General features: G+C 35.1%; 1 protein-coding gene across 3 annotated transcripts in view; it reads right to left on the bottom strand.

The window, feature by feature from the left end:
• Positions 1–17,019, bottom strand: part of LOC136027264 (follistatin-related protein 1-like) — a 78,111-nt gene that overhangs the window by 7,415 nt on the left and 53,677 nt on the right. The window lies entirely within an intron of this gene.

The raw sequence follows: 17,019 nt of genomic DNA, 5'->3' as shown, positions 1-17,019 counted from the left end.
CTGATTTTTCCTAAATCTTTAGGCTATTCTTGTCCGCACTAGGTACAATAATCGGTCTTAACTATATAATTGTTTCTGGCATGAAGTGAGTATTTTTGCGGCGGTTACTGAATGGACAGAACCGGCAGTTTGTCCTCTTGCCGTCCCTGAGACTGTTGTTTGACAAACATGATTCACCTTTAGAATGTCTCTGATCGTATCTCAGAGTCGAAGTAGAAAATCTGGTGTTTCACAACGTTGTTGCATATGTGACCTTACGAGCGTCTCATACAAAGTCATCATGGAGCCACGTCACCGAAGAGGTTTTTGTTCACGGTGCAAGTGATAAACAAGTTGATGAAAGCTACATCCGTCATGTCGTAGAGCACGCACATTGGCCCACACCTCGTGTTTTCACTTGCGCTCATGCTCAAACACGTTTGATCAAAGGAGTCGACTCTCCCTTAGCTCTATTATAGAACTCAATTGAGGCGGGCTTTTTGGAAGATTTTGATAGAGCATATCCTTCGTGACAATTTGACAGCAAACGGACTACTTTGCCCTTCTTCGGGCAGTATGGTCTATCCTGAGGCGTCACTTGTTCTGAGTCGTCACAAGGAACGCAGGTCGGATCTTCCTTGTCAGTGCCAGACAGTTCTAGGTCCTCTGCTTCAACTGAACCGTCTTTACCGCTGCTGCTGCTTTCTTGTGCATCTTCATTTTCTCAAGCCTACTCAAGAAGCTGGGGAATTTCTTTTTCAGAAAGCAGACGCCGGCTCATTACAGAAAAAATACCCTGAACAGACCCCAATAGTAATACCAAAAGTGGGTGAAATATATACTGTAATTGCTAAAGTATGACCTAACATCGGTAGAGCCTCGTCAACTGCATAAAGAAACTAAAAGCAAAGCCAGGTTCGCAATTAAGCCCCAAATATTAAGAAATCAAATTACTGAAAAAGGTGCATAAATACTACAGATAAATAAAATTTACCCACTGAACTCCTGTATTTCTGTCTCTGTCGATATTTAATGCAAGACCAATTGACCGACTAGCTCCCTTATGGGCGAAGACAAAATACAAGAAATCCCAACTCCTCTTTACAAACATCAGGTTAAGACTAAAGATAGATTAAATTTCACAGGGGTAAAGGTTACCCTCCCTTAGCATTCCGGGGTTAAATATTTCCAGTTAATACCCCTATCTGCGCCTTAGGGATTGCTGTTGTACCTTTTTGATAGCCCTATTGCATATAACGTTATGTTCTTTGACATCCCCCTCAAGATTTTCTAAGAGTTTTACTTTAATACTCTTAGCCTTCTTGGAGATTCATGACCAAACATACCTCCTTTTCCGAATAACCAACCTTATAGACAACTTGACAATCTTACAACAGTTGCTTCAGAGTCTTTGGGGGTTTATCTTGTCCCTAGAGGCATAGTTATTTGACTTTTTGACAAAATTGAACAAGATTGCAATTCCAAAATTTTGATCAGTTATCTTTGAGAGGAGGGAAGTTAAAGAAAATGGGAGGGGACTGGATTTCTCCAGTCCCCTCCCATTCAGGGAGGGGACTCCCCTCCAGTGTTAAGCATCTGACTTAACACTGCTACAAGTTTATAGTAAATGATATTTTACGGTTTTGTCTCCAAAGTGACGTGAGTTGAAAACAAGTTTTAGTAATTAACGGTAAGTGAAGTCCTAGAATGTTTCTTTCTCTGACTAAGCCATCACATGAACAAATCATGTGATGTCACGTAGAGGTATCATTAATATTTAGCTTTTAATTTTCTTAATGGCAATTCCTTAGAAGTGTTGTACTTCACAAAAGACCAACTAGTACCTTAAAAAAAGGTTGGATGTGAAGTCGGTGACTGTGCTCTTAAATCTTATACCTTCGTCTATGGAGCTTCCTCCAAATGTACCACCATCTGCCAGTTAAATCAGACAAACATTGAGACATAGAGCTTAATGTGATTATCTAGACTCCTTCAGGATCCAATTTCCAAGTAAAACCTACGGATGAGTGATTGAAAAACAGTTTTATCCTACGCTATCCGTCCATCTGGAACCCAGCCCTTAAGGTGTAATTCCTTTAAAGCTACATGTTGATCCTTCAAGCTATAGTCCAATAGATAAATTAGCAAAGAGCAATTCAAAAGTAAAAAAGAAACGGCAAATGGGGATAAATTGACCCTAACCCGAGTGTCATATCTGCGATGACGCAATATTATAACTTTCCAATATAATAACAAGTTTATTCCTGAAAAATTTTAGTTTTATCGGCATTACTTCAAGAAACGTAACTTGAGATACAATACGCTGTAACTCAAACTATCAAACAGTTCTTCGTACAAATTGTATTTTTTGCAAGAAGAAAGGTCACGAATGCGTGATAAGTTATTTATTTTTTCCCCAGGGGCGATCGTGTCGACATAGTTGTCCTATAATATCATGAGAGAGCTCATTCAAACGGAGATTAAAAGTTCCAGTGCCTTTTTTAAGCGACAGGAAAGATTGGACGGCAAACAGCCCCCCCCCCACCCCCTTTTTCCCCAAATCGTCCGATCAAGATTTTGATATTGCTATTTTGTTTATCATTATTGAAAGGCCCAATAGCTATGGTTTTGGATATAACATGACTCCCTTCAGCCCCAGGGGAAAGGTCTTTAAGTTATAAGAGTTCCCCATTGTTTACGCATAGTGTTTGATATTGGTAAGTATGTTCATATTTTTGTATGGAGGGAGGAAGAATTTTCTACAGGTGGTTTTTCTAGGGGGGAATTTTCTATGAGGAGGGATGTTTACAGGGGAGAAATTATCAGAGGATATTATACACTGGAGAAATTTGTCCGAATTCCTAAACAAATTATTTTTATGTATCTTGCTTTCTCTTTTCTGTCTCAATTTTACGTGTGGAGTTGTTAAGGGTAAAGGTCAGGACTAGTATCCCATCAAGGACTAGTGTCCCCTAACATCCCTGTCAGATCCCTACCCCTTACTCTTTTCTTCCTTACGGGTTTAAGATCATGAAGAAGGCTTAACGGCAATTCCACTAGTGGAATCCAAAAGTCATCTATGCAACTAAATTCATAGATGGTGTTGTTGTTAACAGCAGTAATAAAATGCGACATGTTTTCTTTTCCAACAACACATTTTCTAGCAGCTAAGCAGTTTTTTTCTTATGAATTTATGAAATTTGTGTCTGGTGTAGGAATTGAACATGAGACCCAAGATTTCCTATGGTAAAAGAATGACGCGTTGGTCAATTGATCCAGCAAGTCATTATTATTATTATAGTCTTAGAAATTCATTCAAGCCCAATGTTATCAGTGCAATGTTTCCGGGCGCAAGCCACCTGGTGTTAAGCATCGCTGTATCGTACCAAATTATTGTCCAATTGCTGTGCCTTGAGATAAATGTTTCCGGGAATTTCTTGGCATCATTCTAACAAATCTTTGTTTCCGGTAATTTCTTGAACGTATCTCAGTTTCCAGTTGATATGCAATTGTTTGCCAAGAATAAGATCTGGTCAAAATTCTTAACATTACTTGAATTGAGGAGATCAAATATAAAGAAATCAAACATAAAGAAATCTTGATATGGATTCTAATACATATGGGGTTCATAATCTATGTATTTTTTTTTAATGTATGATTTGTGGATGGGGACTGCTTTTTCACACAATTTTGTTTGGTACTGAGCACACTGGTTCTTTAAATAGTCAATCATTTTAGCATCATTTCGAGAACATACATACCACAGTGATTTGAGATGACTCAAAGCAGACACATTCTTTTCTTTACTCTAATGGTACCGGGCACAGTGGTTCTAACGATAGTCAATGACACTTGTTGCGATTCCAAAAATTGTAATGACTACTGCCATCCAGGTATCTTTTTTGTAATGTAATGATCCCGAACACACTAGTTTTCCATTACTTGGCTTGCGCATGAATTTGGGTCCCCAAGTTTCCCTCCAGAGGCAATGCTCCCTTCAAATTTTTGCTTCCATCCCCAATTTTTCGCCCCCCTCCAGTTTTTTTGGGCTTATATTTTCTTAGACTTAATTTTTTTTACTTAAAAATGTTTTTAACTAATTTTTTTTAACTTAATTTTTTTTTAAGTTTTTTTCATGTCTTAAAATGGCATGCAATCTTTATTGAACATGATTTTTGGATTTTTTATGCGGCAGTCCCCGTGGTATTCTGTGCTTGGTCATTGACAGTAATTGGTTTATTGTATGTTTCGATAAATATTAATTTCGCACTGAAAGGATAAACCCAAACATCTTATTTTAAAAAGTAAAGATGGAATTACTCAAGAAAGGGTGTCTACATGATAGAGTTGTCGTAGCATTGAATGCTAACAATGATAAATATTTGAGCAATAAAACAAGCACCAATGGTGACATCATTGGAAATGTATGCGAGCGTTGACATGGTAATGAGGGATTAAATTTCTTTGGAGTACCGAAAAAATTCAATAGTCGTAGTGGTGGATATACCAGAGTCAAATTTCAAGAGATGATAGTACTTAAATATAATGCAAGCTTAAAACTAAGAGTTGATGACAAGGGCCAACTTCTTGCTAGCGCTAGTGGTAACAAGTTACCTGTTGATAAATCATATGAGAATCTTTCTGGTATTACCATTCAACGGAACGTAAAAGGAAGAAGAAAAGAGTAGCATACTCTTCTACCATTATTATAAACCATATCTTGTCTTTGTATCAGAACTGTTACTTTTATAAAAATGATGTGGTAATTGGCAGTTAAATCAAAGGAAAAATGAAAAGGGTATTGGCAGATAACATTACCAAGGAAATTAAAGACAATTCAATGAAAAGCAAATCATGACTGAACCTTATTAAGTATCATTGGTGTCTTACTAGCAGATGTCATCACTGAACAGAATAATATCAGTGATGAAAAAGTTAAGATAAAATACTTCAAGGAAGTGTGTAGACATGATAAAATTATCGTAGCATTGAATGCTGACAAAGACAAATACTTGAACTACGAAAAAAGCACTAATAGTGACACCATTGGAAATAAATGTGAGCTTTATCATAATGGTGAGAAATTAAATTTCTTTGGACTCCCATAAAAAATTCAACATTGCTGACGGTGGATAAACTAAAATAAAATTTCCAGAGATGGTACTGCTTAAATATAATGCATGTCCAAAAGTTGACAATGAGGGTCAACTTCTTGCTCACAGCACGGGTAACATGCTATCTATTGATAAATCCTATCGCCATCTTTTGAATATTAGCATTCAACGGAAGGTAAAAAGAATACAGGTGTATTGGTGCACCAATGTCATAAATCATATCCTGTCTCGGTGCCGGAGCTCTTACCTGTATAAAAACAATGTTGTAATAAACAGTGAGATCTATTGCAAAATAAAAGGGGGATTGGTAGATAAAATCATTAAGGAAATTAATGACAATTCAATGAAAAGCAAAGTATCGGTGGACATTAATAGTATCATTGGTAGTTTAACATCAGCTACCATCATTGAACAGAATAATAACAATGATGAAATGTTTTGGAATTGACTCGAAACATTCAAATTTTTATGATAATATCCTACATGCCATTATTTCAATAAAAAATATTTCATTGCATTACTTTATCATGCTATCAATATTTTTAGGATACAACAGTAGCTCCAACGTTTTGAATTTTTAATTCAAAAGTCAGAAATGCGAGAAAAGGAATTTTCAGATACATATATATTACTAATAGGCTAATAGGGGGTTTACTGGTCTGAGATAGGTCAACAGAGTTTTTACCACAGCCTAGAGAGTTTTTTAGAACAAGAATTTTTCGAATTTGGTTTTTGAACAGAAATTTGTCAACTTTTTTTTAACAAAAGAAATTCACTTTTAATATTTTCGGGATATGAAATGAAAATTATTTGAGTGTGCTAGAAATGATTTTTAATTTAGAAATGTAATGTTTGTGGTGTATTTTTCTTACTTAGTTGTTTTAACTTCGAAAGCTTTTCTTGTCTTAAAATCATACTATGCTTGACGAAAGCATTCATTTGTGATATTTTTGAGATATAAAATGAAAATAATATACTTGCGTTAATCATGATTTTTCTATTCGCAAAATAATGTTTGTATTGTCATTTTTTATTTAGTTTTTTGCTTTTTTTTAACTGAACATTTTTCAATTTTATTTCCATATGTCATAAAATAACATTACACGTACTTATAACAGACTTCAGAATGATCACATTGTGAATAAATAATTTTGTTCACAGAAACATATGAGAGATTTCACTCTGTTGGAAGTTGAAGCTTCCGAGTCGTTTAATTGGTGACTGAGTATCAAAACATTAAATAAAAGCAATTTTGCATACAACAAACTCACCTAGTATGTAACTTCCGAGTGTCTTAGTTGCTGCCTGAGCACGAAAATTAACAAAAATAGCTTCGACTGCAATAAACTCAGGAACTTGATAAATTCCGAGTGTTTTAGTTGCTGCCTTAGTACAAAAAAGATTAATAAAACCAATTTTGACTACAATAAAATCAGCCAGCTGGTAAATTCGGAGTGTTTTAGTTACCAACTGCGTATCAAAAAATTTAATAAAAGCAATTTCTAGAGCACAAACTCATCTACTTTTCCAAATCTTTTAATTACTGACTGAGTATCAAAAACTTAAATAGAAGCACTTTTGCGTACAACGAATTCAGCTAGTAAATAAATTCTGAATTTCTTAGCTTCTGACTGAGTATCACAATTTAATGAACGCACTTTTCAGGGCAACAAACTCAGCTACTTCGAAAATTCCAAGTCTTTTAATTCGTGACTATCAAAAATTTCAATAAATGTACATTTTTATACAACAAATGCAGCTACTGGGTAAATTCCGAGTGTCTTAGGTGCTGATTGAGTATGGAAAAATTAATAAAAGCGCTTTTGACTACAACAAACTCAGCTAGTTGGTACATTTTCAGTGTTTTAGTTACCGACTGCGTATTAAAAATGTTATCAAAAGACTTTTGAGTACAGCCAACTCAGTTACTTGGTAAATTCCGAGTCTTATTATTTGTGATTATTAAAAATGTCAATACAAGCCCTTTTGCAGGCAACAAACTCAGCTAATAGGTTAATTTCGAGAGTCTTAGTGCTTAGTTGCTTAGTTCGAGAGTGCTTAGTTGCTTCAGTTATCTAAGTGATAAACGAACTCAGATAATTGATACGTTCCGGGTGTTTTAGTTGCTGGGTGAGTATCAAGAATATTATAAAAAGCATTTCCGACTAGAACAAACTCAGTTAGCTGGTAAATTCCAAGGATTTTAGTTACCGATTGCGTGTCAAAAATTTAATAAAAGCGCTTTTAAGTACAACAAATTCCGTTACTTGGCAAATTCTAAGTCTTTCAATTGGTTACTGAGTATCAAATATTAAATTAAATCACTTTTTGATACAACAAACTCAACTAGTACGTAAATTTTGAATGTCTTAGTTGCTGACTGCGGATCAAAATATTAATAAAAGCACTATTGACTGCAATATACTCAAGTAGTTGATAAATTTCGAATGTTTTAGTTGCTGGCTCAGTAGCAAAAAAATAATAAAGCACTCCTTACTGGAACAAACTCAGCTAGCTGGTGAATTCCGAGTGTTTTAATTACCAACTGTGTATCAATTTTTTTTTAAAAAGCACTTTTGAGTATAACAAACTCAGCTGCTTATTAAATCCTAAGTCTTGTAATTGGCGACTATCAAAAAATTAAATAAAGGCACTTTTTCATACAACAAACTCAGCTAGTCGGTTAATTCCGAGTGTCTTAGTTGATGACCGAGTATCAAAAATTTGATAAAAGCAGCTTTGACTATAATAAACTCTTGTAGATAATAAATTCTGAGTGTTTTAGTTGAGCCTTAGTACAAAAAAATGAATGAAAACCCTTTTGACTACAATAAACGCAGTTACCTGGTAAATTCCGAGTGTTTTGGTTACCAACTGCGAACAAAAAATTTAATAAAAGTACTGGCAGATCCCTGACCATCTGGAGAGCCTTATTGTCATTAATTGAATAGCGATTTGTTTGACAACATGTCTATCAAAACAAATCTTGATAAGCATTCTAATATATCAACAAGTTCAATTTCTATGCATAATTTTTCCAAAGAAGAGATTGTTCAACTTCTGTTCAGTATTTATTCAAAATATAATTGGTTTTTAAGCTAACAAACAGTTTGTAATTTTTTCGTTTGTTCGCGACATCAAATACTTTGCTCACGTCCCTACTGCAGTCATCTATTCATTTAAAGTCGTAGATCACAGCATTTTTCATTTTCCTACCCCAGTGCCACCATCTTTTTTTCACTAAAGTTATAGATGGCACCAAAACTAATTTTCTATTTAGCTTACCTTACGGTAACTGATTTTGAGTTAGGTTCGTTTGGATTCAGTAAGCGTGCTTGCAAGCAAAAAAAAAGATTGGGTTCAAAAGTGGGGGGGCAGTGGAGCCCCTGGAGGGGAATATAGGTACCCAGACTCATACAAAAGCATGGTAATGGGAAACTAGTTTGCTCAGGATCATTACATTACAAAAAGGATACCTGGTCGGTAGTAGTAATTACAAGTTTTGGAATCGGAACAAGTGTCACTGACAGTCAGTAAAACCAGTATGCCCGGTACCATTAGAGCACAAAAAAGAATATGGTCTGCCTAGAAATCATCTCAAATCCCTGTGGTATGCATATCCTCGGAATGATACCAAAATGATTGACTATCAAAAGAACCAGTGCGCCTGGTACCAAACAAAATTGTATGAAAACAGTCCATATCCACTAAGCATACGTTAAAAGATATATAGAGTATGAACCCCTTGTATATCAGTATCCATATCAAAATTTGTATTATTTGACATCTAACAACTTGGACCAGTTTTCATTCTTGGCAAACAAATGCATTGTCACCAAAAACTGAGATACGATAAAGATTTTCTCGGAAAAAAAGATTGGTCGAAATGGTGCAAGGAATTTCTGGAAACATTTATCTTAAGGCACAGCAACTGCATATTAACTTGGCACGATATAATGATGCTTAACACCAAATGGCTTGCACCGGGAAACATTGCACTGTTAACAGGGTTAGAATGTAATTCTAAGAACATAATATTAATAATGACTTGTTGGCTCAGTTGACTAATGCATCGTTGTTTTACCATAGGAAATCTTTGGTCTCATGTTCGATTCCTAAACCAGACAAAAACTTCATAATTACATTGGAAAAATTGTTTAGTGGCTAGATTATGTGTTGTTGAAAAAAAACATGTCGCTATCTATAACTGTAGTTAGCAATAACGCCATCTATGACCTTCTTTGGTAGATGAAAGCACTGATGGAATCGCTGTTAAACCTTCTTCATGACCATAAAACAATAAGGAAGAAAAGAGTAGGAAATAAGGCTCTGACAATCCCTGTTGAGGGGTTACTACTGTCAAGGGTAAATTTTCACCAGGATTGAATTGTCTAAACAATATTTCTGTGAGGAGGGGGATTTCTTCATGGAGGTTGGGCCAGATGTTCTGGCATTATTTAAAAACGATCAAAAGTTAAATAAAAAAAGTTTTGAAGGGGATTGACTTCTCCTCAACGCATTGCTCTTTACGCTAAAGTTTGAATTTTGTCTCAATTCCTTAAGAACGACTCCTAAAACACAAGGGTCGTTTAATTAGAAGAATAAAAAGTTTTTTTTTAAGTAGTAAAACACTCTAGCGTGAAGAGCAAGGTGTTGAAGAGGGGGGAATTCCCTTTATATACGTAATAATTTCTGTTGCTTTAAATTTTAATATCGCTCCTAACTTTCAGATAAAAACTTTTTTCGTTTAATTCTGTCTTAGCACCAAATGTTAATGGCTAAATCAGTAACTTGATAAGCTGAGGAACAGTTTTTAGCCAGGAAAATGTTATTGGATTAGCGTTGGATAGATTATGAAGCCGTACTTCCAGAAGGGATCTCATGATAGCCCTTTGTTAAAAAAAATGAATGGCTTCCTGAAAAGGCTTCTTGTAAAAACGTAATAGGCTTTTGTTAGGTTCTAACAAACATAATTATTTAAGGGTGGCAGCCCAAAATCCCACTTTTTACGCTGCAATGTAACCTGTGATTTTGTGAGAACGTATTAGAAAGTTAGTCATGACAGGCCTTGTCTTAACGACAAAAAGTGTCAGTTCCAGAGACCCAATGGAAAGTAAAGCTAGCGTCTTACACATGGTTGGCAAAACTCTCACAAACAGCGACTAAGAAAATAAGAGATTTGAAAATCGGCCGCACATTCATTGTTCTGATAAATTTATATCAATAAAGTGGCATAAATGATCTCCGTTATGGTTCAGCTAGGTTATCAAAAATAATACTCATTTATAAGGTAATTTATAAGACAAAGAAAATAGGAAACTTCTCAAATTGTATCGTATTGTATCAGATTAACGACGCTTCTTGACTACTAAGGTCCCTGCGTCGGCCCTGCAGTGCATTTCTGCAGCATGATTCGATCTCTGGGTCCCGTATTACCAAGCTAAGGTCAAACCCACTGCGCCACCACAGGACAAAAAAATAAAAGCGATGAGTACCATAATTTGAATTTAACGCTAAAACACTAGCCAGAAGCACTTTCCACTTGCACCCTGTATTCACTTTCCATATGTAGTCAATTTATGTCTTCAAGGTAATGTTGGCCTATCAAATTTCTGCTAGTTGCAAATATTGAATGGAAAGCTGCTCGAGTTTTATTAGCCATCTCGCTAATAACGCCCTTAGAACACAGCGAAAATAGCAAGTTTTCCTAGGTTATTTAATACTGAATGCCTCCATAACAAGCCATGGAATTAATAAGCCATCGTAGCATTAAAGAAAAGATGCCATTTTTTGGCACCCGAGGGGAAGGGATGCCTTTCAGCCAATGTCCCCTGAAATCTTAAGATTTGCACCACTCTTCCAAAAAATCTTCATAGAAAAAAGGTAGTGTCTTTAGTTGTACCCAGTTAAAGACCCCAAATGATGGTAACGCCCTATTCATGACGAGTTTGTTATCAATGAGTTTTATTTTAATTTGTTTGTAGACTTTTGAACTATTAAGGCCTAAACAGGTCTATATAATGCTTTAGTTTCATTTTTTGTTTTATAATAATATTCATAGCACTGTTAGTTAATCTGGCACGCAACATATCTGAAAATCAAATAAATGAGATTCTGTGTGGAGGGGAAATCATCGATAAAGAATTATTTAGAGGGGAATAGTGCGAAAACAATGCTATACTCAGTGCTGTAGAAGGTTAAATTGGACATATCAGAGACTTGGATCTATTTTTACTCGAAAAAGAGAACTCACTACGGACTATCTTTGACCCGAAGTTTGTTGTCAGATTGCCTTAGAAAAGAAAACAGTAGTACATTTTTATATTGAGATTCTACACGATTCTCGTCAATTTTGTACAATTTTTACAAAAAATATCGTGTACCAAAAAGATTTTGCATGTTTCAATATCAGGGAGACGTTTGCATATTGTCAATTTTCAATTCTCGCTGTCGATCTACCAAAAAAGTTGTATATTTGGGCCATCACAACTCGAAGCTAGTACTTTAGAGACAATCCGATCAACTATACTAGCAACTTCTGACTTCATGTCTTCTGCTGCGGAATGACAAATAAAGACATCACTCTTTTTACAGCCTGGTTAATCTTTTTTTCAGATCTAGGATACTCTTTAAAAAATGGGGTCCAAGAGCTTTGGTTGACAAATATAAAAACTTGGATCGCTTAAAGGATAAAGATAGCAAACAGGTCTAACAGGACAACTTTTCAGCATTCCTTCATTTGGTGTACAATTGCATATTTGTCTTAAGACCATGCTGTTTTTGAACTTACATTTTACCCATTCTTATCCCAAGTGGTTCATTTTCAGGCCGCAGCTTTAAGAGACCTGTATCCCCGATCTAAATTGTTTCGTCATTCAAGCCTCCTTGGCCACGTGACTTGTGAATATAAGCTTCACAGCCCCCATTTCCTCCCCAAAAAAGAAATAGGAAGTCCTCCAAAAGTCCCCAATACTCATAGAAAGCCTCAACTTGATCCCTCTAAGTTACTCCCAGTAAATTGCAGATTTGCTATTTCGATCAACTGGATTTACACAGTTGTTTTCAATTTACCTTGCTTATTCTATGTGCACTGATTCTGTGCTTATACATTAAGTTTTAGTCAGATCAGGGACACCAGTTTTTCAACAGCCCCTTTTTCTCCCCTCTCCCAAAACCACATATGAAACAATAAGGAGAGAATAGAATAAATGAAAAAAATCAAATAGCAGTAAAAAAAAAAACGAAGGTTAGCATCAGCCAGTGGAACAATATGAAGCGAGAATAAGCAAATATTTCATCAAGGTCCTCCGCCAGGTCGTCCTCAGTAGTAAAAAAAAATTAAAACGAAAAAAAAACTAACCTTTTGAAGTAAACTTAACAAGAGACAAATAGACAGTGAATCAAAACAAACCAGAATAAATGAAAGACACATTCACCAATTTGATAGTGCAAAACTTCTTTGCTTAGAAATAGATTTAGCTTGTCTACAGACTTGATTTTCAGTAAAAATGCGGACAGGTGGTTTTACTTTTAACTGAGGAAAAATTTCATTTGAATCTTTTAATATTCAGTTATTGTAACTGAAGGTTAATCAGGCCTTTGGATATTTCTTCAGTATCTCTATTTATAGCAAGGTTCCTATTTATAATTTTTTTTTTTTTAATCTCAATTGCCTCTCTAAAAGATTATGGTAAGCCATTTACATTAGATATTGAAGATTGCCTTCTCAAAAAGAACTAAATGATCTGGATTTTCAAAAATGTGGATTTTCAGAATCAAAACTGTCATTTTTATTTTTATCCTAACATCTTAGGTGTTTATCTATTGAAACCTTGTGTTTATGCAGTCGTTCCCCGTGCTACCCAATACTGGATCAGTTTTAAGCCTTCCCGAGTTGAAAAAAACGTTCAATCTTTAGTTCATTTTTGGAACAAACGGAGAGGTTATGTTTTTTTAAAAGTTTCCCAAGTTTGTCACTGAGTTTCGGGATATAAAGTATAGTGGCTGAAGTTTTGTTTTCAATTGCTGGAGTAATTGAAGAAATGGGGATGGGTTCATTATTTTTCTGTTCTATCTTTTTTATTTTCTGTCTATGATATTTTAAAATAAGCTTAATTGGGTAGACGTTAAAAAATAAAATATCTTTAGCATATTTTATTAAGATTCTAGATGATTGCGTGAACATATTTTTAGAACCCTTTCGACTAAAGAGATTACAACCTGTCTTTTTACAGAAGGATGTTGGTTTGATGAGAAATGCAGATAACGATCACTGTGTTTAATTTTCCTATATATAGGACATTAAAGGTTGTGAGTATTTTTGATAATTAAAACATCCAACATTGGAAGCTTTCCTGCATCTTCCAGTTCTAGAATAAATTGAAGATTCGAGCCGAAATTCTTCAAATGTACCAAAAAATAATTTAGGGAGTCATGTCCATGTTTCCAAACAGATAAAATATCGTCAACAAAGTGTTTCAAGTGGAAACTATTCAAAAAAGAATTTCCAATGAAGTCCATGGTTAAATTTGCCAAATATGGAGATAAACCGGTTCCATTGCTAAACCCGTAATTTCAAGAAGAAATTTGTCTCGGAACCTAAATACAAAGAAAATCTGTTGCAAAGACGAACAAGCGTCATTATTGCATCAATCTCTAAGGTTTCATAATCTGCCCAAGCCAAATTTCGCTCTAATTACCTTTGTATGGCTTGTTCACATTTGTGGACATCACAGGAAGCGCACATGGAAACTACATCAATACTGGCTAAATCAAAAGAAATAATCAAGCCTAACATGAAAAAATAATAAATAAAAATAAGATTAGGGCGGCCATCTTCTCAATTCCTTCAAAGGCGAAAGTTTCATTTGCGCTTTATGCTATAATTATATGTATTTGAAGGAATGTGTTTTTATTTCTCATAGCATTAACACCAACAGCAAAACCACAGTACTAATCCAGTTTACAGGAAAGAAAAAATGTCTTAGAATTATTTCTATTTCCTAGAAAACAGTTTATTTCGTAACTACTTTCCTTTTGATGGCATGTCATTTGGAAGTATAGACAACTGATTCCTAAATAAAATGTTCTGAACAACAGTTGGTAATTTTTGAAGCCATTTATTTAGTTTGCCGATGTAATGTCTTAAATTGACCAATAAATAAATCATTCACCCTTTGATTTCGCAAATTTCTGAAAGGAATACGTTTTAACAGCAAAAGTGTTGGTGAAATGAATTTGCAGTTGTAAATCTTAATGTGATAAAAATTTTATTTGTTATCTAAAATTTGTTGAGTATTTTGATAAATGAAACTACATAGATCGTTTAAGGCATAAGGACGCATAGAAAAAAAGAATTCATGGAAGTTGGAGCTTCTTTTAACTTTCTTCCAATTTGAGGGGCTTGGGGGATCTAGCCGCCAACGTATTTATCAAATTAAATGATCTTCGTTAGTTCTAGTAAATATCATAACGCTGCTGAAGTAAAAAAACGATATGTCTCCATTATTTATGTTTCCCCAAAGCCATTTCATATTGTACCCATTACAAGAGTAAGGGGCACCTTGCTGAAGTAAAAAAATGATATGTCTCCGTTGTTTATGTTTCCCCAATACCATTTCATATTGTACCCCGTACAAGAGTAAGGGGCACCTTGCTGAAGTAAAAAATGATGTCTCCATTGTTTATGTTTCCCCAAGGCCATTTCATATTGAAGGAGTCGACTGGAAACTGAAAATTCTAGTCCCCCTTACAAGAGTCAACAGTAATTTAAGGGCTAACAGTCCTCCTTTGCGCCTCCTACGCCCTTTTTAGCTTTCCGTACCCTCAACCACCAAAGAAATCCGATCAACATTTTGAGATTGCCATTTGGCTCCAAATATTCAAAAGGTCCAACAACTATGCCTCCAGGGATGACATGACCATGCAGCTAATGGGTAAAGTAGTTGTAAAATGTGCGAGTCAACCATTGTTTACGAATCGGTTTATCATTGGGAAAAGGGGGGAGGATGATTGATCCTGGGCGTCCAAAAAAGGTAAGGGTAATACCGTAAAACTTTCTAAGAATGATGATGGGGATGTTGAGCTATATCAAAAAGCCCTATGTGCATACAGGTTGGCAAAAGGACATATCAGCACTATACAAGGAACGGCTAATGGTGTTAAGTTGAAACTTTCAGAGTATATTGAACTGAATTAAAAGACAACATGTGCATCCATGCTGTCAAGATGACATGTCTGCCATATATCAGGAACAGCTAAGAATGTAAAGTTGAAGCTTACTTGGGGTGCTGAAGCCGATGTTGAACTAAATCAAAAGACACTATGCATATCCATGTTTTCAAAAGAACGTATTTGCACTATTACAGAAACAGCTTAGGGTATGAAGTTAAAACATTCCAGGGTATTCCTTAATCAAGAAACATTATGTGCATGCTCTAAGTCCATTCAGGTTGTGAAAGGGAGTATATATACTGCAATATCTAAAGGCTGGCTAAGGATAACAAGTTGAAACTTTTAGGAAGTGTTGAGGAGGATACTGAACGAAACCAAAAGTCACTATGCACAGTCCTGGTTTTCAAAAGAGTGCATCTGAAGTATATAGGGAAAGTCTAAATATATCAAGCTGAAACTTTCAAGGACTATTAAGGGGGACTTAAATTCAATCAAGATGCACCATAAGCAATTAGGTTTAAAAGAGGGTGTCTCTGCTAAAAATAAGAAGCAACTAAGAACATTAAATGTGAGCTTTCAGAGTATTCCAAGGGGGATGTTTAACTAAATCAAAAGACACTAAGCGTATGTAGACCTCCAAAAGGGCGTGTCTGCAGTTTCTCAGGAACGGCTATATACAATATCTCAGTTGAAAATTTAAGGGCAATTTGAAAGGATGTTGGTCAGAGCTAAATGCATCCAGGCTGTCAAAAGAATGTATCTGAAACATTGAATTGCAATTGTTACGGGTTGTTGCACTTAATCATGAGACAACATTTGCATCCAGCTTGTCAAAAAGGCACATCTCCAATAACACTGGAAATGTTGAAGGTTTCGAGCTGAAACTTTCAGAAAATATTTAAGAAAATTTGATATACGTCAAAGGACACTACGTGTCTCTTGGTTGCAAAAAATATCTCGTATATAAAATATCTCGGGAGTGGCAAGGGGTGGTATTAATTTCAGTTTAGGGGACACTGAACTAAATCAGAAGACTCTTTTTGCATCCAGATTGTCAAATAGGAGTATCTGCAATATTTCAAATACGGCTAAGGATACGAGTTAATGGCTTAAGGATTCCAACTGAAACTTTGAAAAATTTAGTTATATTGTTTCTCAGAGCGAAATATCCTTTCTTTTGTATGCTGATTAGCTTAAAACTTAAGATCATGACGATGGCTCAATTAAAGCTGTAGAATCAAGAGGACCTCAATCAAAAACAAGCCTGGCAGCATTGGTCCATGACGGCCTATGTTTTTTTAATTTTTAAACAACAAAACAGTGGCCTTTTTAATTAATAATCTAAAATGTATTTATTTGAACAAGCAAGCAGTTGAAATTAAATTTCATAAAATAATATTTTTTCATAAAATAGTGCATCAATGTTCTTTTATATTAACAGTTGTAGCCGGATAGGGGTTAAGATAACTTCATCTCTATAGAAGACCGTAAATTAACCGGATTTTGAATCCATTTACTTGAGTAATATTTCCATTACCCATCTACCCAGAATTCTATAGTGAACTATCATTAGAATTTGTTAAAAAATTGTATTAATGGTATAAATAGCAACCCTAAATCTTCAGTCTTGTGCAGAGAAACCAAAGAAACTTTACAAATATTCCTTATAGTAACGCATGAAAAAACAACGTCAATCAAAAAGCAAACAGGACGTGATTTTGAAAAGCTTTTGTCCGTAAACAAAGTTTTTCAA

Source organism: Artemia franciscana, chromosome 5 (genome assembly GCF_032884065.1).
Source record: "Artemia franciscana chromosome 5, ASM3288406v1, whole genome shotgun sequence".
NCBI lineage: Eukaryota > Metazoa > Arthropoda > Branchiopoda > Anostraca > Artemiidae > Artemia > Artemia franciscana.
The sequence above is the reverse complement of the archived record's forward strand: the minus strand, read 5'-3'. Positions and strand labels throughout refer to the sequence as shown.